The sequence below is a fragment of the Delphinus delphis genome, chromosome 11 (assembly GCF_949987515.2).
Source record: "Delphinus delphis chromosome 11, mDelDel1.2, whole genome shotgun sequence".
Lineage (NCBI taxonomy): Eukaryota > Metazoa > Chordata > Mammalia > Artiodactyla > Delphinidae > Delphinus > Delphinus delphis.
Window position 1 is genome coordinate 25,624,889 of NC_082693.1, and position 26,321 is coordinate 25,651,209.

Here is a 26,321-nt window from a genome sequence, read left to right on the forward strand (position 1 = left end):
TGTGGGTTCTGGCTGTGGGCAAGGAAAACAGGGAATAAGTGGGTGAAGTTGGAAGCTATAGACGTCAGCTCTGACCTTGTGAATAACTACAGAAACGAGGACTGGTAGCTTTGCATATTTTCTGTTATATGTATGTGTTTATTCTAACTTCTCCTTCCCATTTTAATTTTATATAACACTAGGTGGAGGTCAACTTTACAATGTAGTCTTTAGTGGGACCTAAGACTGAAATTGAGGCCTAATTAATATAGGCAGCAATGGATTCAATGACCTTTGGGGCTTTGTGTTTTACCTGGGGGAAGGGCAACAACTTCACTTATCAGAGGGTTAGCTGTTTCTTGCGAAAATGTAGTTTCTTTGCTGGGCAGGCATTGAAATGTGTGTAGAATGGTGCATATGAAAGCTGAGAAGTCAAAGGGGTCGACTGAGCTGCTTATGAACTTATTGCTTCCCAGCTCCAAATTCATTCTCCAATTGCACACCCAGAGTGCTCAGTCCTTTGACTACCTTGTAGCCCCAGCCCAGGAGCCTTGGTGTTCACCTTGCTGCTGTCTTAAGAGGCACACCGCGTGCTTCTGGCTTCATGCTGTAGCAACCCACAGCCCTCACCACGCACACTCCCAAGCATGACCAGGCCTGACTTTCCTGCCCCCTGCAGGGATGTTCCTGAGACCTTTCCAAGGTGGGCAATGTCCGCTCTGGCTTGGTACCTGCAGAAACATCCCAGCTTACTCAGCAACCTGCTTACATGCCTTGGCTTGCCTGTGCCCTAGGTGATTGTTTCCTGTTTATCAGATGACCCTAACCCAGCAAACTTTCTCACCAGCCAGTGGTTGTCTGCAACCGCACCTTCTCCAAAATTCAATTAACCATCAAGTTAAGAAAAAGGGAATTCGGTTGGAGCCAAACTGAGTATTATAACCTGGGAAGCAGATTCTCAGAAAGCACTGAGAACTCTTCCACCTGTTAGAAGTTGAAGGCATAGACTTATCCATTTTTTTTTCTTTAATTGATTCTATTTTTTACATAAAAAGTTCAGTAAAAATTGGATAAAGTAAAGTGATTTTTTCTTTTTTCGGTACGCGGGCCTCTCACTGTTGTGGCCTCTCCCGTTGCGGAGCACAGGCTCTGGATGCGCAGGCTCAGTGGCCATGGGTCACGGGCACAGCCACTCCACGGCATGTGGGATCCTCCCGGACCGGGGCATGAACCTGCGTCCCCTGCATCGGCAGGTGGACTCTCAACCACTGCGCCACCAGGGAAGCCCAAGTAAAGTGATTTTAAGCAGTAAATCAATCTTATCAACATAGCACAAGGCTGGCCAAAACCACAAGGCAGCCTGCTCTGGAATATTTACATGATAACACATTAAACCTTGCAGGAGAACTTAAACCATCCTTACAAAGTCTTCTGTGATCCTAGCACGCAGAGGTTTAAAAGCAAAACAAAAGCCAAAAACCAGGAAAGACAAATTATTTTCAATATAGTCACATATACATTAAAATATAATACCAATCGTCAGGGTAAGGGTCGTGGGTGGGGATGTGCATGAGTCTGTGCGCTGACAGCACTGCCAAGGAGGAGACCCAGCCTTAAGAGTGGGGTCAGGCCTGGCCGAGATCTCAGAAGGTAAGGTCTCAAGGGCCTAAACCCTTGCCTCAGATGGCCTCTACCAACAGCTCACAACCAGGGACCACTTGTTGTAGATGGAGCTCATTTTTGTGAGCTCATTCTGCAGGTTTGAATTCCCCAGGGTGATGTGTCATCAGTAGCACAGCCCTGACAGTGGGGTGGGGAGAGAGGGCCCACGGGATTTCTTCTCCCCAGAGTCTCTCCTACCAGCTTGCCCGTCCTCCCATCCTGGCCCTGAAGGTCACTCTAATTCAGTGTCCCATTTGGGTTTGTAAACAGCCCCAAACTTCTGCATGTACTTCTTAATGTACTCCTTGGTTTTGTGTCTCACATTCTCATTGCACTCCAGGTCCTCAGGGTTCTTACAGTACTTCAGCTCCTTATTCATAACGCCGTGAGTCAGCTTGCGAGCTAGGTGTTTGAAATCTTCAGTTGTGGTAATTCTTCCTACTTTGCAGTCAGGTTTCCAGTAAGGGTTCAGGCACTGGACAATGAACTGGGACATCTCTTTTCTGAATACTTCTTTGCTTTCCTTAGCCAGCTCACTGGAGGCATCTGCTTTTGCTGTCTTAGGCTTTTCTGAGGTCTTCATGGGATTTTCATCATATGTTGGGGTTCCCAGGTCCATCTCAGCTTCATGCTCAAGGCTGGCATCATCTCCTGGGCTTTCTCAAGTAGGAGGATCCCACTGAGTCTGCCTTGTGATCACATGGTAGTAGTAAATCTTCCCTTCTGGGTCTCGGGCTGTCTTCCAGTTGGGAGGTAAGACAATGGTTTTTGGTTTGGGAGGAGATGGGGGTGGTAAATCCAAGAGGTTATTTGTCACAACTATTTCAGGTGACTGTAAGGGCTGAGGCTGCTCTGGTGCAACTATTGTAGTCACAGCTGTGGCTGGCTGTACCACCACTCCTTGTGGGTGAGCTGTGAAAATCTGTTGTCCCTGGATGTACTGAAGACTTGGCTGGCATAACTCTGTACAATTGGTGGAGTTGTCTGTGAATAGGGTGATGTCATACCATAGACAGTTGGACCAGCCTGTCCTTGATAATATATGGTTGCTTGAGACTATGCAGGAGAGTACTGCTGCTGTACACTCACAGACTGTTGGTTTGAATCCCAAACACCATAATTCTGTCCCTGGACTGGGCCTGGGGCTGGCACTGGCAGGACGGTGACACTGGAGTCTTGGTGTACCACACCATCACTTTGGGCCACATACTGTGAACTGGAAACTTCCACAGGGGCTGCCACATGTGGCACCACTGGCACAGGTGGAGGGGCAGCAAGAGGTTCTGTAGAATGTCCCACCAAGGGCTGAGAATAATCATAAGGAGAAGGAGAACACACAGGATCCATGCTGGGTGTGGGGAGGAGCACTTTCCAGCATTAGGATTGCTGGGATCCACATAGGCCTGCATGGGGTAACCTGGTGGGTAGCCAGCAAAGGGGTGACGAGGGGCATGGTAGCCAAGAGAGTCATAAGGCAGTGGAGACGTCATTCCCAGGTTCTGCATCTGCTGCTGTTTTTTTTGAGCCTCCCACTGAGCTACCTCCTGCTCAAACAACTTTCGGCGCTCCTCTGTAGAAAGTTGATTGTGATCTTTAATTCGTACTTTCTTTTTAGAAGTTGGTGTATCATATCTGCCACCTGGCCTTTTTGTTCCCCACTCATAGGCAGAAGAAGGTGGTGAGAGGCAGCCCCTTCATTTCCTTTTCTCTTTATTTTGAGTTTGTTTGTCTGGGTCTCTTTCTCTTGACCTGTTAGAAGTCTTTGGGGCAACTGTTTGATCTCTGAAGCCAACAGCATCCTTTCCTCATTCGGTTATTGTGCTCTCCTTTTCAGTTTACCTTTTCTTTGGAATTCGATATACCTCCTTTAGGTCTTTCCAACTGTCCAGGAGCTTGGTGGCCAAATCACTTATATCTACTGTTTTATGTGGCTATTCCTGGCTCCTCTCACTCTCTACATCAGATACACTCTCCTCTTCATCTTGGGATGGTGTTTCCTCAGCAATAGGTTCGTCTAGTTTTGTGCCATTGCTCTCTTTAGGCTCTATTTCAGTGTCAGCCTCTGGTTCAGATGTCGGTAGCTTAATGGCCTCCACAGCAATTTCACTATCAACTTTAGATTCAGGCAGCTGTTGTGTGAGTAGCTGTTGTGACTGTGACTCTTCCTCTTCTTCTAGAGGGACGTTTTCTAACTGGTCAAGGTCCTCTTTGCCATCCTTGCCTTCTAGCTCGCTGGTAGCATCAGAGATCACACTGTCCATGCCATTTTCACTTATAATATTAAGTCTGCGAAACATTAGCTCCTTGGGGGTGTCTGTGTCAGCTTCTGTGCTCAGCTTGGTGGAAGGATCAGGTGTGTTGAGCGGTGTGTAAGCATGTGATGTATTCTCGCTAGAATACCCATCTCCTTCGCTCAGCTGAGGGACAGCAGTCTTGGTTTGAGACCAACGTTGAATAATAGGAAGTACTTTGCTTTCCTTCAACATATTTTTAGTAGGAATGGATAAATGTTCCAAAGTCTTTATAATCTCTTCCTGAAGCTTCTGGTTACTTTCCCGGCCATCACGTAGTTCTGCCATCCAGATCCACAACAAAGGCAGCCCATGACGTTCCAGAAAGGACTTCAGGCAAGACTGTGAATGTGTGTTCTGTATGAGCTTGAGACAGGTAAGTTTCTGTTCCAAAGTTTCAATTCTAACCATTAGCCAGGATAAGCTGAGCACCCTGGTTTTTATCAGAGAGACACTCACCATTCTCCAACAGAGCTTCTAGCTCTCCATCCACCAAATCCTTCTTCCGAGATCGTTCTTTCTTCATTTTCCCTCCTGCTGCTCTGATGCTGACTCTGTTCTCTCCTCCCAGGTAACCCTGGCAATTAGCCGACCCACAGAAACATTTCTGTCCTTCCTTCCCATATCTTTGGAACTGATAGTCAAATGTTAACTCTGAGCCTGAAGGAACCAGCTTGGTGGTAAAAATCCCAACTCTCAGTTGTCCGTTCACAGTCCATTTTTGAGTCTCACAGTTTGGTTCACAGCTATGATTCATGAAACGGGAGCAATTTCCTTTCTGAGTGGCATCTATTATCTCATCATTCTTCAGGGCCATTAAATAGTAGGGGATGTTTTTGTTTTGTGCATACTCCTTTACCTGGGCTTTAAACTCTTTATGATCAAGTACCTCTCCACAATATTCCAGGACAAAGGCGTTCAAAGGAAGGTCTTTAGTAGCTCTCAAGCCCCAGCCTTTCTTTTCTGTGAATATGACTTCCACATCTGCATGCTGTTTTCTTTGAAACTGTCTATTGGAACAATAATTCCCATTTGGACAATGAGAAGAACATTCAATCATGAGGAGACGATTAAGACAATCTTCCCCACATGCTATTTCACCTTGAGCTCTTTCATCTTTAGAAAGAGGTGTACACTCACACTGCATTCGCTTAATATCCTGATGGGATTTATTCTTCTTTCTTTCTGTTAAATAAACATTTTCTTCAATCAGATCAAAGTAACAAGGCATCTTCCCTTGTTTGGCGCATTCCTTCTATCGCTCTGTGTCCCTGAAGTCCTCCATGACACACGAAGGCCCAACCAATGCTGAGCCTAGAGGCACTGATGTCTCTCCCTGCTCTACCTCCACTCTAACTTTCTTTCTGTCCTGAAGCTCACCATCACTTTCAGAATCACTCTCCAATTCCTTTATCCTTTTTTAAAGAGGCCTTCTATCTTTCATATCATTTTTTTCTAAGTTTTTCGAAAAATCTTTCTCCTCATTCACAGCTAAAGAGTCCTTAATGGAATTGCTGCTTATTTCAGGTGCTTGCACTGACCCCTTGTCCTTCTGAAGGGACAGAAAAAAATTATTGGACTGGCCTGAAAAGTGAGATCCTCCACGTTGATCTCAATTCTCCTCCTCTTCACGGTCATCTGTTAAGGAATCTGGTACCTGCCCTTGAATTCGATCATACACAACCCCAGTTCCAGGCAGCCTACCTGCTGATCTTGGATCCCAGTAGCCATTGCCTTGCCAGTAAGTACATGTCCCACTATACTGTTCTGCACTTTGCTGATACTTGTGTCCACCACAGGCTCCATAGCTGCTGTCAGGTTGCTGATATGTGGTAGTAGGCTTTTCTTGTTGAGAGAAGTCCCACCCTAGATTTCTGAGCTCTTCTGATGATGAACGGAAACCATCCACTCGGGAGATCTTACAAGAAGAAAAATTTGACTCTGTTTTACCCAGTCTACTATCTGGCCTGTTAGGGAAAGTGGTCTGTTGCCAAGACTTACTTGAGACATCTTCAAAATCATCAGAAGAATAAACTGGCAGCTCTTCTTGCTGCCTAGAAGTTATTTTGGCTTTCACTGTTTCCTCAGAATTTGGATGACCTAGAGGGTCAGATTTTATGTCTGTATGACTTGTACTATCAACCCCATCACTCTGAGGATGAGCAATTTCAGACAGGTGATTATCTGTCTGTTTTTGTCTGGGCTGTATAAAAGAGATTTCTGAATTCTTCTCTGTTGCTTTATGAAAGAAGAACTTCTCAGTATGAGGACAGGCTTTACTTGCTATACTTTCAAATTTTTCCTCATATGAATGCCTCCTTGGCTCCAATCGCTCATCTTCCCAGTGGTCAGAATAGTGTCTGTAACTTTGACTGCTCCAAGAAGAACAAGGACTTATTTCTTCCATGGACAAAGTAGAATTCTTTGGCACAACCACAACAGACTGAAGACGGTTTCTTGGAATACTGCTATCATCAGAATCTGTATCTTCTGAATCTCTTTCATCACTTGAACTTTCGGAAGAACCAGAATAATCTTCATGGACAGTGGATACAATCTCTGAGGCACGATCACTATTGTCACATTTTAAGGTATATGTTACACCATCACTGTCCTCCATGATTAAATTCAAATTACAAGAAGAAAATACAACTTCTGAGTCATCAGAAGTATGTGTATGTCCTCTTCTACCTTCTTCATCTAAAGAGATTTCTGGTCTTCCTCTTCTATCAGGCAGTATGGAATTCCCTTCTTCTTGATCCTCTTGCACACATTTCCCAGATAGTCCATTATTATGTCTGTTTTCCCAGGAAGCAAATCCTCTTCCTGAATCAGGAAGGCCACTAGCTACTTCTATTATTTCTTTCTCTGCATGCTTTAAAAACTCTGAGCTTTTACTCTTCAGCACAGCATCCAAAACTGGAGATGTATTCTCTCCACATTGCAAGAGAGTTAAACTGTCTACTTTTGTCCCTGGTGGAAGACTCTGAAGGGATGAAGCAATACATGAGCTCCCTGTAGGTGGATATAAATCATCAAAATGATTAACAGAAGCTGAACTAGTACTACCAACACTCTGCTTATATTCTCCACATGCAAATTTTGAGTGCTGATCTGTCAGACTTCCATTATCACATATAACTGTTTTTGATTTCAAATGCACATTCATAAAGCTATTTGAAGAAATCTTGAAGAAACGAGACCTGCTCTGCCTTCACGCTCTCTCTGATCTAAAGCAAGGAGATATGTAACGAGTATCTCTTTCAAGTTTTGAGTAGCTAAAATATTTATCGTCTCTCTCTGTTTTAGATCGTGAAGATTTGAAGAGCTCTGCTTAATGTGTAATGCAGATGCACACTGGACATTAGGGAGGGAGAAGGCCAAAACAGAATTCTGTGTTTAACTTTTTTTGTCCTGCCTTTAAATTTTATTCCATCAGAGGTATGAATGCCAGAAGGGGATCCTCTTCCAAGCTTGCCTTTCCTTAGGTACTCTCCCTCTGCCCTAGGGTACTGTTAAGAGTTCTCAACACGCAATCATCTCTCAGCATGAGCAAGGAATTGGTTCTAAGGCTCCCCCTGCACCCCCAGTCCCCTGCGATTGCTTGAAGTCTCTTATATAAAATGGAGTAGTACAGTCTGCCCTCAGTTACCCCGGGGCTCCACATTGGAGGATTCTGCATCCGAGGATTCAATCTACTGCAATTCAATTTATGGTTGGTTGAATCCGGGGTGCAGAACCCATGGATACAGAGGGGTAATTGTATTTATTTCAGTCTATTATAGCTTAACAATTCTGGTTAAATTTACCGTGTTCTGTCTCCTGGTTGGACCTAGATTGGTAGAGGTGTGATGACTTGCTTGAATTTGGGACAAAGAAGTGAGCATAAGTAGCACTTTCTCCCCTCTCTTTGGGAATAAGCTGCTCACAGAAAGCATGCATTGGGCCCCATTTCTCCATAAGTCTTACAAGGGCAGGCGGCAAAATAGTCTGGGTCCAGTGCTGTCTGCGGCTGGATGCGTATGTCTGTATCATTATGGGGCTCAGTGTAAGGAAGCCCTCTTTTACACAGATATAAGGCTGAAATTAGAGAATGAGGGTTATTAGTAATAAAGATAATACATCATGTTCCACATACCTCTTGTTTACTTATGAATTACTTTAGAACCTGGGTGGGGAAGAGGTTAACATGCTTCACTTAAGGGAAGAAGCTTATTACTATTTCTTTTGACAAGTTGAATGTGAATTGGTTTTATCACTTTCTAGGCTTGTTCTATTCATAATTAACATATATTGAAACTTACATTAATATAAGCAAACGATCCTGCAATATTTGCTGTCAGAAAATAGATAAGGGACAACCTTCAAATCCAACTTTTGTGTAGTTGGGCCTTCAGCTATAAGCAGATTTTATTTATTTTTCTAAGTCTCTTATGCTTTTCATGGTGAATTGAATATCTTTATTATTTAAAAAAAAAGCTTCTCTGTAAAACTAAACATTTTAAAGAACTTATACAACATACATAAGGGTCCCAAAATGCTCACTTTTCATAAAAATGACATCTATTTCCATAGACAAGTTCACCAACATCCTGACAGCTGATGGAAAAGTGACACATAAGCTTTAGTGTCTAGATCACAGATTCTGTCACCTAGGAAGCTTTCAAGTACAGCAAGTAATAGAAAAACCCAACTGAGAATGGCTTACATAGAGTGAACCAATTAACTTCCTTTGAAACTACAGAGATACATGTTGCTAGGAGTGAGACTAGAAGCTCACATAATGTGACTTAGAACCTAGTTTCTTTCAGTTTTTAACTGTCACTTCCCTGGTGTTGACTGTTTTTGGACAAACTTACTCCCTCCCCCCACACCCCAGTTCATAATCCTAAACTGACTTTGAGAAACTCTAAGAATTACATGAATCCTTTTTGTGAAACAAAGAGAATCTATATCATATATTCAGCAAAAGTATTTAAGAGTCACTGATTTGACCAGCTTAGGTAATCGTGCCAATTCCAAAACATTCAGAGATGGCACATTCAGATTGCCTCTGAATCAGGGCCTTTCTCTGGGGCAAATGAGGCCCATTTTCCATGTAAATCACAACGGTGAGAATGGAGGGACTGGGTAGGTATTGAAAAGAAATTCAGGCTATTACTCCAAGAAGGAAGAAAAGTAGATACTGGGCAGCCATATAACAGGTATTCATTGTAGGTACTTCCAGAGTCTATTTCCTATTTACTCAAAGAAATTTAAGACTTTAGGTAACCCCAAAATTCACATATTTTCTTCATGTTACCTAACACATTTTTAGAAAATAAAAAGGTAAAATAATGTGAAATGATTTAATTTCCATAAGTGATCTTATAATCAAAGAGACCTTGCTACAAAAGTGAAACTTTATCTAGAGGATTTTATATTCAGTAAAGCGCTCACATTCAAGAGCAAATTCTCATTCTGATGATTCATGAAGTCACTTGTGATATTCCTTCTTTAGTGTGGTGTTTATATAAAAACACGAGTCTCTAAAATTGCCATGGCAAAAACATATATTGAAGCTTGATAGCCTTCTTTTCACAATGCATGGTTTCCATCATTGTCTTGGATCACACTGTACTTTATGTTCATTCTCTGGTACAGAGCTCCAGAGGTTTTTTTTTTTCTTTTTCTCTTGCCCTACATCTTAATCTTCAAGCATTCTCCTATAGTCATGTTCTGGTTTTCCCTTTGTCAGCCTCCACCACTTCCACTCCCTCCTAGACTCCTAGTACTTTTTTCAAGCTAAAGTTCTTTACCTTTATCTGCTGAAATCCAAGAGCCTGTTGTGAAATGAAGACTTGTAGTTTTCCCCACCTGCTTAGTTGCTTGCAATCTGTCTTCAGCCGCTACAATTTGAATCTTCCTCAAGTTATCAGTAGCATTAATCTTCATCCTACCAAAATATTTACATGGTTGGTAACCCCTTTTTCTTTGAACCTCTTATCTGATTGGTCTTCCTCTGTCACTCCTAAGACATAGCCATGTCTTTCTGTTCTATTAATTTCTCTCTTTTATGTATCAAATAAGCAGGTTAAGTAAGGCTCTGAAAGTACTCATCTTTCTGGTCTCAATCTTTCAACTTCCTCTTCCATTTCTTGTTCCATTACCACATTGACTCTTCACTGCTCAAGACATGTCATCTGTGCTTTTTTCCGAGGTTCCCTTGGAAATATCTTCCTTCAAGGCTCAGCTTAAATATTTTCCCTCCATTAACACTGCTCTAGTTTCCTCCAAATTTGAACTACCTCAAACTCCGTTAACCAGGTCCACGCTCTATCACCAGTTCTTGACCGAATATTTGCGAAAGCTCTCTAGCTAGTGTCCCTGCTTCTTGCCTGTCTTCTACTTGATTCTCCATACTACCACTAGAACTGTCTCTCATACAATCTTAAGCCCTCATCATGGCCTATAAGATCTGGCTCCTGCTAATGTCTATTGGCCTAGGAACTGTGCTAAGAACTTTACTTGAATTAATCCATTTAATCCTATGAGCTACATACATTTTTTAATTTTTACATCTTTATTGGAGTATAATGGCTTTACAATGTTGCTTTATTTTCTGCTGTATAACAAAGTGAACCAGCTATATGTATACATATATCCCCAATCTCTTCCCTCTTGAGCCTCCCTCCCCTCCCTATCCCACCCCTCTAGGTTTTCACAAAGCACCGAGATGATCTCCCTGTGCTATGTGGCTGCTTCCCATTAGCTATCTATTTAAAGTTTGGTAGGGTATATATGTCCATGCCACTCTCTCACTTTGTCACAGTTTACCCTTCCCCCTCCCCAGATCCTCAAGTCCATTCTCTAGTAGGTCTGTGTCTTTATTCCAATCTTACCCGTAGTTTCTTCATGACATGTTTCCCCCCTAGGTTCCATATATATGTGTTAACATATGGTATTTGTCTTTCTCTTTCTGACTTACTTCACTCTGTATGACAGACTCTAGGTCCATCCACCTCACAACAAATAACTCAATTTCATTTCTTTTTATGGCTGAGTAATATTCCATTGTATATATGTGCCACATCTTCTTTATCCATTCATCCGATGATGGACACTTAGGTTGCTTCCATGTCCTGGCTATTGTAAATAGAGATGCAATGAACATTTTGGTACATGACTCTTTTTGAATTATGGTTTTCTCGGGGTATATGCCCAGTAGTGGGATTGCTGGGTCATAAGGAAGTTCTATTTGTAGTTTTTTTAAGGAACCTCCATACTGTTCTCCATAGTGACTGTATCAATTTACATTTCCAAAAGAAATGCAAGAGTGTTCCCTTTTCTCCACACCCTCTCCGGATTTATTGTTTGTAGATTTTTTGATGATGGCTCTGGTGACTGGTGTGAGGTGATACCACATTGTCGTTTTGATTCGCATTTCTCTAATGATTAGTGATGTTGAGCATCCTTTCATGTGTTTGTTGGCAATCTGTATAACTTCTTCAGAGAAATGTGTATTTAGATCTTCCACCCATTTTTGGGTTGGGTTGTTTGTTTTTTTGATATTGAGCTGCATGAGCTGCTTATAAATTTTGGAGATTAATCCTTTGTCAGTTGCTTCATTTGCAAGTATTTTCTCCCATTCTGAGGGTTGACTTTTGGTATTGTTTATGGATTCCTTTGCTGTGCAAAAGCTTTGAAGTTTCATTAGGTCCCATTTGTTTATTTTTGTTTTCATTTCCATTTCTCTAGGAGGTGGGTCAAAAAGGATCTTGCTGTGATTTATGTCATAGAGTGTTCTGCCTATGTTTTCCTCTAAGAGTTTGCTAGATTCTGGCCTTACATTTAGGTCTTTCATCCATTTTCACCTTATTTTTAGGTAGAGTTCTAATCTCATACTTTTACATGTAACTGTCCAGTTTATCCAGCACCACTTATTGAAGAGGCTGTCCTGTCTCCACTGTATATTCCTGCCTCCTTTATCAAAGATAAGGTGACGATATGTGTGTGGGCTTATCTCTGGACTTTCTATCCTGTTCCATTGATCTATATTTCTGTTTTTGTGCCAGTACCATACTGTCTTGATTACTGTTGCTTTGTAGTATAGTCTGAAGTCAGGCAGCCTGATTCCTCCAGCTCCGTTTTTCTTTCTCAAGATTGCTTTGGCTATTCGGGGTCTTTTGTGTTTTGATACAAATTGTGAAAATTTTGTTCTAGTTCTGTGAAAAATGCCAGTGGTAGTTTGATAGGGATTGTATTGAATCTGTAGTTTGCTTAGGGTAGTAGAGTCATTTTCACAATGTTGATTCTTCCAATCCAAGAACATGATATATCTCTCCATCTATTTGTATCAACTTTAATTTATTTCAACAGTGTCTTATAATTTTATGCATACATGTATTTTTTCTCCTTAGGTAGGTTTATTCCTGGTATTTTATTCTTTTTCTTGCAATGCTAAATGGGAGTGTTTCTTAATTTCACTTCCAGATTTTTCATCATTAGTGTATAGGAATGCAAGAGACTGCTGTGCATTAATTTTGTATCCTGCTATTTTGCCAAATTCATTGATTAGCTCTACTAGTTTTCTGGTAGCATCTTTAGGATTCTCTATGTATAGTATCATGTCATCTGCAAACAGTGACAGCTTTACTTCTTCTTTTCCGATTTGGATTCCTTTTATTTCCTTTTCTTCTCTGATTGCTGTAGCTAAAACTTCCAACACTGTGTTGAATAAGAGTGGTGAGAGTGGGCACCCTTGTCTTGTTCCTGATCTTAGTGGAAATGCTTTCAGTTTTTCAACATTGAGGATGATGTTGGCTGTGGATTTGTCATATATGGCCTTTATTATGTTGAGGAATGTTCCCTCTATGCCTACTTTCTGCAGGGTTTTTATCATAAATTGGTGTTGAATTTTGTCAAAAGCTTTCTCTGCATCTATTGAGATGATCATATGGTTTTTTTCCTTCAATTTGTTAATATGGTTGATTGATTTGCATATTTTGAAGAATGTTTGCATTCCTGGAATAAACGCCACTTGATCATGGTGTATGATCCTTTTAATGTGCTGTTGGATTCTGTTTGCTAGTATTTTGTTGAGGATTTTTGCATCTATGTTCACCAGTGATATTGGCCTGTTGTTTTCTTTCTTTGTGACATCCTTGTCTGGTTTTGGTATCAAGGTGATGGTGGCCTCATAGAATGAATTTGGGAGTGTTCTTCCTTCTGCTATATTTTGCAAGAGTTTGAGAAGGATAGGTGTTAGCTCTTCTCTAAATGTTTGATAGATTCGCCTGTGAAGCCATCTGATCCTGGGCTTTTGTTTTTTGGAAGATTTCTAATCACAGTTTCAATTTCAGTGCTTGGATTGGTCTGTTCATATTTTCTATTTCTTCCTGATTCAGTCTTGGCAGGTTGTTCATTTCTAAAAATTTGTCCATTTCTTCCAGATTGTCCATTGTATTGGCATAGAGTTGCTTGTAGTAATCTCTCATCATCTTCTGTATTTCTGCAATGTCAGTTGTTACTTCTCCTCTTTCATTTCTAATTCTATTGATTTGAGTCTTCTCTCTTTTTTTCTTGATGAGTCTGGCTAATTCAATTTTGTTTATATTCTAAAAGAACCAGCTTTTAGTTTTATTGATCTTTGCAATCGTTTCCTTCATTTCTTTTTCATTTATTTATCATCTGATCTTTATGATTTCTTTCCTTCTGCTAACTTTGGGGTTTTTTTGTTCTTATTTCTCTAGTTGCTTTAGGTGTAAGGTTAGGTTGTTTATTTGAGATGTTTCCTGTTTCTTAAGGTGGGCTTGTATTGTTATAAACTTCCCTCTTAGAACTGCTTTTTCTGCATCCCATAGGTTTTGGGTCATTGTGTCTACATTGTCATTTGTTTCTAGGTATTTGGTGGTGCTGAACTCTCTCAGGTTTTCCTTGTCTGTAAAGGTTTTAATTTCTCCTTCAAATCTGAATGAGATCCTTGCTGGGTAGAGTAATCTTGGTTGTAGGTTTTTCTCCTTCACCACTTTAAATATGTCCTGCAACTCCCTTCTGGCTTGCAGAGTTTCTGCTGAAAGATCAGCTGTTAACCTTATGAGGATTCCCTTATGTGTTATTTGTTGTTTTTCCCTTGCTGCTTTTAATATGTTTTCTTTGTATTTAATTTTTGATAGTTTGATTAACATGTGTCTTGGCAAGTTTCTCCTTGGATTTATCCTGTATGGGACTCTCTGTGCTTCTTGGACTTGATTAACTATGTCCTTTCCCATATTAGGAAAGTTTTCAACTATAATCTCTTCAAATATCTTCTCAGTCCCTTTCTTTTTCTCTTCTTCTTCTGGAACCCCTATAATTCGAATGTTGGTGCGTTTAATGTTGTCCCAGAGGTCTCTGAGACTGTCCTCTGTTCTTTTCATTCTTTTTTCTTTATTCTGCTCTGCAGTAGTTATTTCCACTATTTTATCTTCCAGGTCACTTATCCGTTCTTCTGCCTCAGTTATTCTGCTATTGATCCCTTCTAGAGTATTTTTAATTTCATTTATTGTGTTGTTCATCATTGCTTGTTTCCTCTTTAGTTCTTCTATGTCCTTGTTAAATGTTTCTTGCATTTTGTCTATTCTATTTCCAAGATTTTGGATCATCTTTACTATCATTACTCTGAATACTTTTTCAGGTAGACTGCCTATTTCCTCTTCATTTATTAGGTCTGGTGGGTTTTTACCTTGCTCCTTCATCTGCTGTGTGTTTCTCTGTCTTCTCATTTTGCTTATCTTACTGTGTTTGGGGTCTCCTTTTTGCAGGCTGAAGGTTCATAGTTCCCGTTGTTTTTGGTGTCTGTCCCCAGTGGCTAAGGTTGGTTCAGTGGGTTGTGTAGGCTTCCTGGTGGAGGGGACTAGTGCCTGTGTTCTGGTGGATGAGGCTGGATATTGTCTTTCTGATGGGCAGGTCCTCGTCTGGTGGTGTGTTTTGGGGTGTCTGTGGCCTTATTATGATTTTAGGCAGCCTCTCTGGTAATGTATGGGGCTGTGTTCTTGTCTTGCTAGTAGTCTGGCATAGGGTGTCCAGCACTGTAGCTTGCTGGTCGTTGAGTGAAGCTGGGTCTTGGTGTTGAGATGGAGATCTCTGGGAGATTTTCGCCATTTGATATTACGTGGAGCTGGGAGGTCTCTTGTGGACCAGTGTCCTGAAGTTGACTCTTCCACCTCAGAGGCACAGCACTGACTCCTGGCTGCAGCACCAAGAGCCTTTCATCCACATGGCTCAGAATAAAAGGGAGAAAAAGTGGAAAGAAATTAGTAGAAGTAGAAAGAAAGGACAGTTATTAAAATAAAAAGTAAAAAATAATTATTAAAAACTAAAAAATAATAAAAAGTAATAAAAGAAAGAAGAGAGCAACCAAACCAAAAAACAAATCCACCAAGGACAACAAGTGCTAAAAACTATAGTAAAAAAAAAAAAAAAAAAAAAAACAGTCAGATCCCTAGGACAGATGGTAAAAGCAAAGCTATAGAGACAAAATCACATACAGAAGCATACACATACACACTCACAAAAAGAAAAAAAGGAAAAAATATATATATATCATTGCTCCCAAAGTCCACTGCCTCAATTTGGGATGATTCGTTGTCTATTCAGGTATTCCACAGATGCAGGGTACATCATGTTCATTGTGGAGATTTAATCTGCTTCTCCTGAGGCTGCTGGGAGAGATTTCTCTTTCTCTTCTTTGTTCTCACAGCTCCCGGGGTTCAGCTTTGGATTTGGACCCGCCTCTGCGTGTATGTTGCCTGAGGCCGTCTGTTCCCACTCAAGACAGGACGGGGTTAAAGGAGCCACTGATTCGGGGGCTCTGGCTCACTCAGGCCGGGGAGAGGGAGGGGCACGGATTCGGGGCAAGCCTGAAGCAGCAGAGGCCAGCGTGACGTTGTACCAGTCTGAGGCACGCCGTGTGTTCTCCCGGGGAAGTTGTCCCTGCATCACGGGATCCTGGCAGTGGCGGGCTGCACAGGCTCCCGTGTGGGGAGTTGCGGATAGTGACCTGTGCTCGCACACAGGCTTCTTGGTGGCGGCAGCAGCAGCCTTAGCGTCTCATGCTCATCTCTGGGGTCCGTGCTTTTAGCCGCGGCTCGTGCCCGTCTCTGGAGTTCCTTTAAGCAGCGCTCTTAATCCCCTCTCCTCGCGCACCAGGAAACAAAGAGGGAAGAAAAAGTCTCTTGCCTCTTCGGCAGGTCCAGACTTTTCCCTGGACTCCCTCTTGGCTAGCCGTGGTGCACTAACCCCCTGCAGGTTGTGTTCCCTCCGCCAGCCCCAGTCCTCTCCCTGCGCTCCAACCAATGCCCGAGCCTCAGCTCCCAGCCCCCGCCCGTCCCGGCGGGTGAGCAGACAAGCCTCTCGTGCTGGTGAGTGCTGGTCGGCACCGATCCTCTGTGCAGGCATCTCTCTGCTTTGCCCTCTGCACCCCTATTGCTGCGCTCTCCTCCACGGCTGCGAAGCTCCCCCCACTCTGCCACCCGCAGTCCCCACCCATGAAGGGGCTTCCTAGTGTGTGGAAACCCTTCCTCCTTCACAGCTCCCTCCCACTGGTGCAGGTCCCGTCACTATTCTTTTGTCTCTGTTTTTCTTTTTTCTTTTGCCCTACCCAGGTACGTGGGGAGTTTCTTGCCTTTTGGGAGGTCTGAGGTCTTCTGCCAGCCTTCAGTAGGTGTTCTGTAGGAGTTGTTCCACGTGTAGATGTATTTCTGGTGTATTTGTGGGGAGGAAGGTGATCTCCACATCTTACTCTTCCGCCATCTCGAAGGTCTCTGGGAGGTATAATTTATTTGATGTCTTACTTTAGTTTTTTCAAATGATATTATATGAAATCTAATGTGGGATGGTTCTAAAATGAATTTATGAAGAGAGGGCTCATAGGAAAGTTTCTCGTCTACGAATTCAGATGGAAACTGTATAAATGATGAGCTGGGCTGTAAAATCAACTGTAAACAAAATAAAACTGGTAAGCCTAATGTCATCGTTCAGTCAAGCAATTTTAGAATATTCGAGGATATTAAATTGTGATCTGTAGTCTTATTGTTTCATAAGGAAGTGAAAAACTCTTTCATATCCTGATAGGCTTTTACGTGGTAGAATATAACAGTGTTAATTCATAGCCCAATACTTGTAGTAAAGTATAAACACTCTTTGGGGCCATTGCTCACCATGCTGTGTGAACAGGGGTTTCTGCTCCAGCAACAAGGACCCTCACCTGGCTTCTGTTTATATCTCAACACCATTTTTAAATGCCCCAACTCCAACAGACTGCCAGTCTATACTCTATTTCAATTATTTATTCCTGCTAAATTAGCTGTCTGTCCTCAATTCTGTCAGCCTGTTTCTTCTTGCTCCCCTTCTTCAGCCAGCGGTTAGACATGCACCCATCATTCCATCTGTTACCCCTTACCTCCCTCCCTTGATTTCCCTTGTGCTTAATTTACTAATCCTCCACCTTGAAAAGAATCCTCTCCCCCTTCCTTAGGTACAGGCTGTGCCTAGTGACATCCTTCTAAAGAGAACTGTACAAGGGAAAAAAAGAGTAACTTTGCAATGGAGAAACCTGACAACGACTACCTCAGCCAGGTGAGCAAGGTCAGCATTGGTATTCATAAACCGTCTGCTGATAGTGTGTACTCTCTATGACACTTTACCTTTGTGGTCTTCCTCCCAAAAACCCTTAACTCAAGTCCTATCAGGAGAAAAACATAATAATGGGGCATCCTACCAAAAAAAATCCTCTAATCTATGTTCCTTCTCCTGTTAAAAAACCACAAGTTTTGCTGGTAAATGTCTTTAAAATGGGCTGCTCCCCCACATGTGTTTTCTTTGTCCTCAGCTGTGCTGCAATGGAGATTTGCTCATCTCTAGTTGATGGCTCCAGATATGTCCTTATTTCCCAGCTCTTGTTGCAAAGTTGTTCCTCATTTCCCTTCACCGCACCTGTGGGTGACCTTCATTCCTCCCACAGTTTGGTTGTGAGCTTTAAATGAAATTAAAGTACGTGAGGTGTCTGAAGTCTGTGAGGAGAGTTCACAGGTGCACCTTCGCTCTGCTGAGAGGATGGGGTCCTGTGGAGTGACTGATCTCAGACGCTCTCTAGTTCACAAACTTTCTTTTCATCTTCCTCCTTCTTATTGTCTCAGAGGAAGAGTTGTGTCTATTATGAATGGTGTAAAATGTCAGTGGATGTTTCTGAAAAGGTAACTTTTATCATTCACACACATAAATGACAAAATTAATTCATAAGTGCAAATGCTGGAGAATAAAATTTTATCAGTAATTCCCATCACAGCATCTCATTAGCTCATCCTAATCATTCCAACCTCATCAGCGTCTCTCTCACCAGCTGCTTCTGAGAGAAGATTTTGATTCAACAGCTTTGTGTGTGTGAATTATGTTAGTTTTTTTTTCTTCTAGTTTTACTAAGAAATAATTGACATACAACACAGTAGAAGTTTAATGATAATTAAGCACAATGATTTGACTTACATACATCATAAAGTGATTATCACAATGTTTAGTGAACATCCATCATCTCATGTAAGTAAAAAAATTAAAGAAATATTTTTTAAAAGCCTTTTTCCTTGTGATGAGAACTCTTAGGACTTACCCTCTTCACACTGTCACATGTAACATACAGCAGTGTTAATGTTGCACATTACATCCCCAGTGCTTATTTATCTTATAACTCGAAGTTTGTACCTTTTGACTGCAAGATTCAACAAATTTTAGACCAAAAAAAACAAAAAAGAAGTTCCTACAGAATGACCCTTTCTATGTCAAACTGCTCCACCATGTCAGTGTTTACATAATCCCATGGGAACGTCTTTCAGTCTGCTCGACACTGGGTGTGCATTAGCGAAAGAACAAAAAGTGACTTTAGGTAACTTAAATAAGAAGACTATACAGTGAGGGTAGGGGGAGCTCACAGAATTGAAAGGAATGTGGAGGAAGCTGGCTTTTAGTAAACAAGAAATGGGAGATGTTATGGGCTGAATTTGAAATTCAAATGTTGAAGCCCTAATCCCCAGTACCTCAGAATGTGACTGTATTTTGGCCTTTAAAGAGGTGATTAAGTTAAATAAGGCCATTGGCTGGGGGTGGGGGGCAGGTTGTCTAATCCAATTTGACCAGTGTCCTTATAAGAAGAAGAGATTAGGACACAGAGACACCAGGGATGCATTCACAGAGGAAAGAGCACATGAGAACCCAAGGAGAAGGCAGCCGTCTGCAAGCCTGGGAGAGAGACCTCAGAGAAAACCAGACCTGCCAACACCTTGATCGTGGACTTCTAGCTTCCAGAACTGTGAGAAAATACATTTCTATTGTGTAAATCACCTAGTCTGTGGTATTTTTGTTATAGCAGCCTGAGCAAATTAATATGGGGTTTTGACAGTAAGATCTGAGAATCGTCACTGGAATAAATGATAAACTTCCACTGTTTTTGTCTCACTTAACATCAAAGTCCTCAGTAGAGAGAATCCTATTAGCGGAGTTTAGATTCAGGTCATGTACCTTCATCCCCCCTAGGTTAGTGAGATGACTGGCTTGTCCAAAGTCATCAGAGGACTGATGCAGAGAGCAGAAAACTTTGAATCTCAACAAAATTGTACATGGCAGGTAGAGAGGGACTTTCCAGTAGGAAATCCAGGTGTGGCTAAGGGTAGATACTGGGATGCCCAAAAAGTGACAAACATTCTGCTTCCATTTTTAAATAAATTCATCTGATTTTGAAATGACCATTTTACTTTTTTGATAGAAAATAAAAATTCAGTTTTGCATGCACGTTTTCTATTTTTTAAATGTGAAAATTTTAAATATGAAATGAAATCAACCTTTGCTTTTGAGTTTCATTCCATCTCCATCAAACCAGTCTGCCTTCAGCATCATGACTGTTGCTGGAAACTCAGCCTCTGTGCACTGGTGCTGAATCGAGTCTCAGAGACAGAGTTTTGGGTGAAGTAGGAAAGAATCACTTTATTGCTTTGCCAGGCAAAGGGAGACAGAGTGGGCTTGTGCCCTCAAAAACTGTGTGTCCCAACCTGGGCGGGGTGGGGTGGTTGTGAGGAGTTTTGTAGTCAAGGGGCATGATTGCTGATAAGGATCAGTGTGCGTGCAGGGCCTGTATTTCTTCAATCTAGAGATCTTCTGGAGTCAGGTGGTCTTGTGATCTGTGGTTCTTGAGGTTATTGAACTGTGACTTTCTCTCTGGAACATCTTCCATTTGGTGGGAGGTTTAGTTCTGTAGAAGAGCGTAAAGATATCGTTATGTGTATCCCTTGAGGCAGAACCAGGACCCTGCCCCAAGGCTGCACTATTGTTTCTTGACTGCTCCTCCCTTGTCTCTGCATCCCCTCCCTTCCCTGATTAACAATTGTTTGAACCTGCCCTCCAGAATGCAGGGAAGGAGGACATGGTCAGCTTCATTGTCACAGATTATGCTAGACCTGTTCTCTCTAACCACCCAGGGCCAAGTCTTTCTGTAAAAACAGACTTTAACATCCAGTAATGTAATGTCCTTTTTTAAGTCTTTTTTTTCTTCAAAATATTCTTTTCACATTTCAGTTGTCAGAACTTTTATAAAGAACTTCGAGTTCTGCCCTTTATTAAACCTTTGTCTGAACAGCAGCTGTGTCTTCATCTAAGTGGCCTTGGGTAGTGGATCTTTGGAAAGACAGCAGTTTATTTCAAGGATAACAAGCTGGGGTTCAAACCCTCACATGGAAACCAAGTGCCCCTGAAACTGAGTTCCTCTGCTGAGTGTATGATTAACCTCTCTATACAAAACTTTATTACTTTTCTTGTCCCACACCTGTTCCCCCGAATATTAAGGAGTATGAAAGAAAAGGGGGGATTAAAACCAAGCAGTACCCTATGGGGCCCTCCTGTTGCAGGAAGGGGGACCCCTTCCAGGTCCCAAAAGTGGGCTCCTGTCTAACACTCAGAAATGAATTTTCTGAGGAGACACACATGCTGACAAAGCAAGAGACTTTACTGGGAAGGGACACCTGGGTGGAGAGCAGGAAGGTAATGGAACCCAGGAGGACTGCTCTGCCACATGGCTCACAGTCTCAGGTTTTATAGTGATGCGATTAGTTTCCAGGTTGTCTCTGGACAATCATTCTGACTCAGGGTCCTTCCTGGTGGCACACACATCACTCAGCCAAGATGGATTCCAGTGAGGAGGATTCTGGGTTGTTGGTAGGACATATGGACTGGCATCTCCTTTTGATCTTTCCTGAATTCTTCTGGTTGGTATGGCTTGTTTTTCGTGTTCCTTACCAGGACCTCCTGTCACAAAATAACTCATGCAAATGGTTACCTTGGTGCCTGGCCATGGTGAGCAGTTTCAGTCAGTGTTTCCCCTAACACTCTCAGGTACCAAAGTCCTTCCATGTCCCCTGTTTCTTGTTTGTATAAAAAGGCTTTAGTCTCCTAGGCCTTCCCTGAGTTCCAAAGATCAGGCACAGGCAGTTACTAATTAGAGAAGTGAGGGAATGAAGAAACAAAGGAAAAACAATTAAATAAAAAAGTAATGACAAAATCTCTGGATAAAACAGAGTCCTAATTCCTTCTCGATGGATATATATAAAAATCTTATATATTTGAGTTATTCTTAAGGAACTAAGACACTCACTGCCACCCGCCCCCCAGGTGGAGGATAGTGACTACATGGTGACCACAAACACATAGACCACAGACTAGTTGGAACCAGAAGGTTGATGATTGAGATTCCCAAAGCACCACCCTGTTACCTCACCACCAACCAATCAGAAGAAAATCATGAATCCTGCAGCCCTCACTCCAAATATTGCCTTTAAAAATGCTCCCCTAAAAACCATCAAGGAGTTCAAGTCTTTTGAGCATGAGCTGCCCATACTCCTTGCTGGGCCCTGCAATAAATGATGTACTTTCCTTCACCACAATCCAGTGTCAGTAAGTTGGCTTTGCTTTGTGGTGGGTGAGCAGACCCTAGTTCGATACGATAACAACAGCAGATGGCAGTAATTCAAAGAAAGCTCCTTCACCTTGCATCTAGAAAGATGCTCTTCTTCTGAGAGAGTGTGTAGTAAGTCAAGATTCGATTATTGAAACACAACCATCACATCTGTGTGAAGGAAGACACTATGTAATCTGAGAGGCCAAGGGAGAGCATCTGAAAGAATTTTGTTCTATGCCAAGAAAAACTATCACTACTTTTAGAAACCATGAGATCATCTTTTTTATTCTTTATACTGAAATAACATTTAAGAATCTAAGACTTTAAGTTTATACTTATTTCCTCAAGTCCAGATGTGTTTATAAATTTGTCGATGCTGAATAATGTTTGGATGAGTTTAACAGTCACTGCTATGAGTCAGCACAGTGCTTTGGCTTATGTAGGATCTGCATAAAACCACACTTCTCCAGTCCTTCTCCTGCATTTACCATTTACTAAGCAGGTGACTTTGGACAAGTTACCTGTGATATTGTGATTTATGATAAGAAATATATATATTTGGTCTTCATCCCTGGTCCAGGCACAAAGCTCCTAAAACACTTGAAATTTCCTAAGTGTTGAGAGGGATAAAGCTGTCTTTTGTTGTCAATGAAGTGACTTTCAAAAAGCCCCTAGGTAACTTAAGAATGGGAGCTAGTTGCCAGGGGAACAAACCATGTGATAGAATAGTTGCAACTTTCACTTCTACCCACTCCCCACAACCTCCCAGGTAGGAAAAGGGGCTAGAGATTGAGTTCAGTCACCAATGGCCAATGATTTAATCAATCGTGCCTGTGTAATGAAGCCTACATTAAAAAAAAAAAAGTTGGTGTTCAGAGAGCCTCCAGGTTGGTGAACACATGGAGATTCAGGGAGAATGCACCACTGCAGAAGGCATGGAAACTCTACACCATTTCCCCATACCCTGCACTATGCAACTTTCCATCTGGCTATTCCTAAGTTATACCCTTTTATATTAAACTGGTAATCTCATAAATAAAATGTTTCCCAAGTTCTGTGAGCCATCCTAGCAAATAAATAAAACCCAAGGAGGGGGTAGTGGGAACCTCCGATTTATAGTAGGTCAGAAGCACAGATAATAACCTGGACTTGCAATTGGCATCTGAAATGGGTGAGGGAGCAATATGGTAGAACTGAGCCCTTAACCTGTGGGATCTGATAGGACATTCAGCTGGTGTCAGAGAATTGCTTGGTGGTATCAGACACATGTTGAAGTTGTGTCAGAATTATATACCTAACCATTCTGGCTTCCATTTCCTCATCTGTAAATTGGGTACGAGGATGAAATAAGACAAAACATGCAAGCTGTTAGTATCGTTATTATGACCTAAGGACTGAGGTACAGAGACAGCGAGACTGGTCCTGCCCTAGAGGGGCTGCAGAAGGTGGTACAGACCCCTGAACCCAGTGATGTCAGCATAGGGACTGTACAGTCAGAGGACAAAGCTAGGCCTCCAAAGATGCTTTTCTTTTGGACCCACATCATGCTTCAAAAAAATAAGTAAGTCCCTAATTGGCCATAATGGGCAAAATCCAGCCACATGATCACAAGGGTACACAACTGATACACCTACAACTGAACTGTACCCAGACAACCATTCTGCTTTTCACTTCCAGTACAGTATTCCATAAATTACATGAGAGATTCAACACTTTGTTATAAAATAGGCTTTGTGTCAGATGATTTTGCCAATTGTAACCTAATGCAAGTGTTCTGGGCACATGTAATTGTAGGCTACGATGTTCGGTGGGTTAGGTGTCTTAAATGCATTTTCAAAGTATGATATTTTCAACTAATAATGGCTCTATTGGGATGTAACCCCATGGTAAATCAAGGAAGAACTGCGCTAAGTCAGTGATTTCATTTACTTGCATGTCAAAGGCCTAACTGCCAATTTTATCATAATCTGCTTCAGCAAATTAGAAGAAATGTCAACAGTTTGGGTGACGATAATGTTTTGACAGAGACCCTGTCCTCAGTTTGAAACTATAAACCTACTCGACCATTCCTAGGACATCTGGCTTCACTGAGGCCTAATTATATGGGGTGGTTTTGCTTGGCGGTACAAAAGCAGCCTTACAGAATACCTTATATAGGCCTTTGTCTTGGAGAAAATTCAAATTCTGATCAAGTTCCAGTCTTTCTCAAAAGAGCTTCTTGCTCTAAAGAGATCCCAGTGTCCAGTGCATTTCAGGATGACAGGTTCCCCCACAGTTTCCATTGGCAAAAACCTTACACACAAGAAGTACAAATACCCAGCACCATGTTTCACAACGCAGCTGATGAGGGCTTCCATTTATTGGGATGCTGTGCTCAATGGTTTAACTCAGTCTTTATAATTCCGTTTTACACTGAGAAATTCGAGGCTCAGTGAGAGTGAGTAACCTGCACAAAATGACCCAGCTAGCAAGAAGGGAGCCAGGATTTGAGCACACATCTGATTTTAAAGCCAAAGAATACATAAACACTTGTTTTTGTGTTCCCAACACCTAAACTAGACCCAGTGTAAGCAAAGAGAAATATTCATAATCCTGCTACAGGGAATTTTCTTTAATTCCTATTAACAAGAAATCATCTGATGTCTAAACCTGGGGAGGGTAATGACTACACATCTTCACCTGGTTGTAGTTACAGCCCATGCTACCGTACTCTTGTTTGGATTAAAACGAGAGTTTTAATTACAGTAAGTCCCCTACATACGAACCTTCAAGTTGAGAACTTTCAAAGATGTGAACGTGCCTTAGCATGACCAATCAAGCGTTAGTTCACGTGTCTGGTATACATTGTCACATGCGTGCATCCTCTAAAGTGGTTGTGCTTTTGTGTACTTTACTGTGCAGTACTGTATAGAGTAAAGCAGTACAGTGTCTTTATTTCAAGCCCAGGATGTCCAGAAGCAAGCATAAAAGCAGTGATGATGTAGCTGTACTGCTAAAGAAGCACCAAGCGATAACGATGGAAACAAAAATGAAAATAATTAAGAGAGTGGAGTCAGGCGAAAAGATGGTAGACGTCACTCATTCTTATAACATGAGCCATTCAACCACCGGCACAATTCTAAAGAATGAGGACAAGATCATGGAACATGTGACGTCTGCTGTGCCGATAATGTCAACAATAATATTGAAGAAGCATGGAAAAGTGATGGAGGAAATGGAGAAACTTCTCAGTGTGTGGGTGCAGGATCAGCATCAGCATCGAGTCTCACTCAGCTTAATGCTGATTCAAGAGAGAGCTAAAAGGCTTTATGAACACTTGAAGAAGGAACATGGCTAAGAATCAGAGGGTGCATCTTTTAATGCCAGCCATGGCTGGTTTCATCGGTTCAAGGCTAGAGCCAGCCTCCACAATGTAAAAGTAAGTGGTGAGGGAGCGAGTACAGATGCGGTAGCTGCCTGGGAATTTCCTGAAACACTTAGAGAAATTATTGATGAAGGCACGTATTTACCTGAGCAGGTTTTTAATGTGCATGAGACAGGACTCTACTGGAAGAGGATGCCAGACCAAAGTTACATCAGTAAGGAGGCAAAGTTGGTGACAGGCTATAAAGCAGCAAAAGATAAGGTAACTCTGTTGTTTCATGGCAATGCTTCTGGTGATATGAAGCTGAAGCCTTTCTTAGTTTATCATTCAGAGAACCCAAGATGCCTCAAAAACCTAGCCAAGGGCTCTCTTCCTGTTTGAAAGAATCTTTGCCCACAGTTTGTTCAAAATTTTCATGGATTTGAGAAAGTAAATGAGGAGTCCAAAGAGGTCTTCAGCAACTTAGAGACCCTCAGTGAGAAGCTGGAGCTAGATCTGCAAGAGGACGACGTCATTGAACTCCTTGCTGTGCAACATGAGGAGCTTACTAATGAAGACCTGATGGAATTGGAGGCCCGGAGAAAGGATGAAGAGAGACAAGAGGAAGAAGAAGTAACTGAAGAACCGAAGAGATTCATGACACAGAAAATGGCAAGGGGATTTTCTTTATTTGAGGAGGCACTGTTAGTTTTTGAGGCGCAGGACCTGAACGTAGGATGGTACGCGAAGGCTACAGCAGCTGTTCAGAATGCAATCCAGTGCTACCGTGTCATCTATGATGAGAAAAAAAGAGCTACTACCCAGACATCACTGGATCATTTTTTTCAAGATGGTAAATGGAGTTGAATCCAGCAAGGAACCAGGCCCTGTGCCATTAACGTGAGTGAACTTGCAGCTTACCCTCCATCTCCTATTGCTGACGATCCTTCAGCTCTACCATCTCCCATCTCCCATCCCTCCTCCAGTCAGTAACTATTCTTGCCTGTTGACTCGCTACCTGCCCCTGTATGCCAGCTGTTGTACTGTACTACTGTACTTTTCAAGGTACTGTATTATAAGATTAAAAATGTTT

The 26,321-nt window shown here is 41.9% G+C and overlaps 1 pseudogene; it reads right to left on the bottom strand.

Moving 5' to 3' along the window:
* Positions 1-1,873: 1,873 nt before the first annotated feature.
* Positions 1,874-24,585, bottom strand: LOC132434259 (histone-lysine N-methyltransferase SETD2 pseudogene; annotated as a pseudogene).
* Between the last annotated feature and the right edge of the window lie 1,736 nt (positions 24,586-26,321).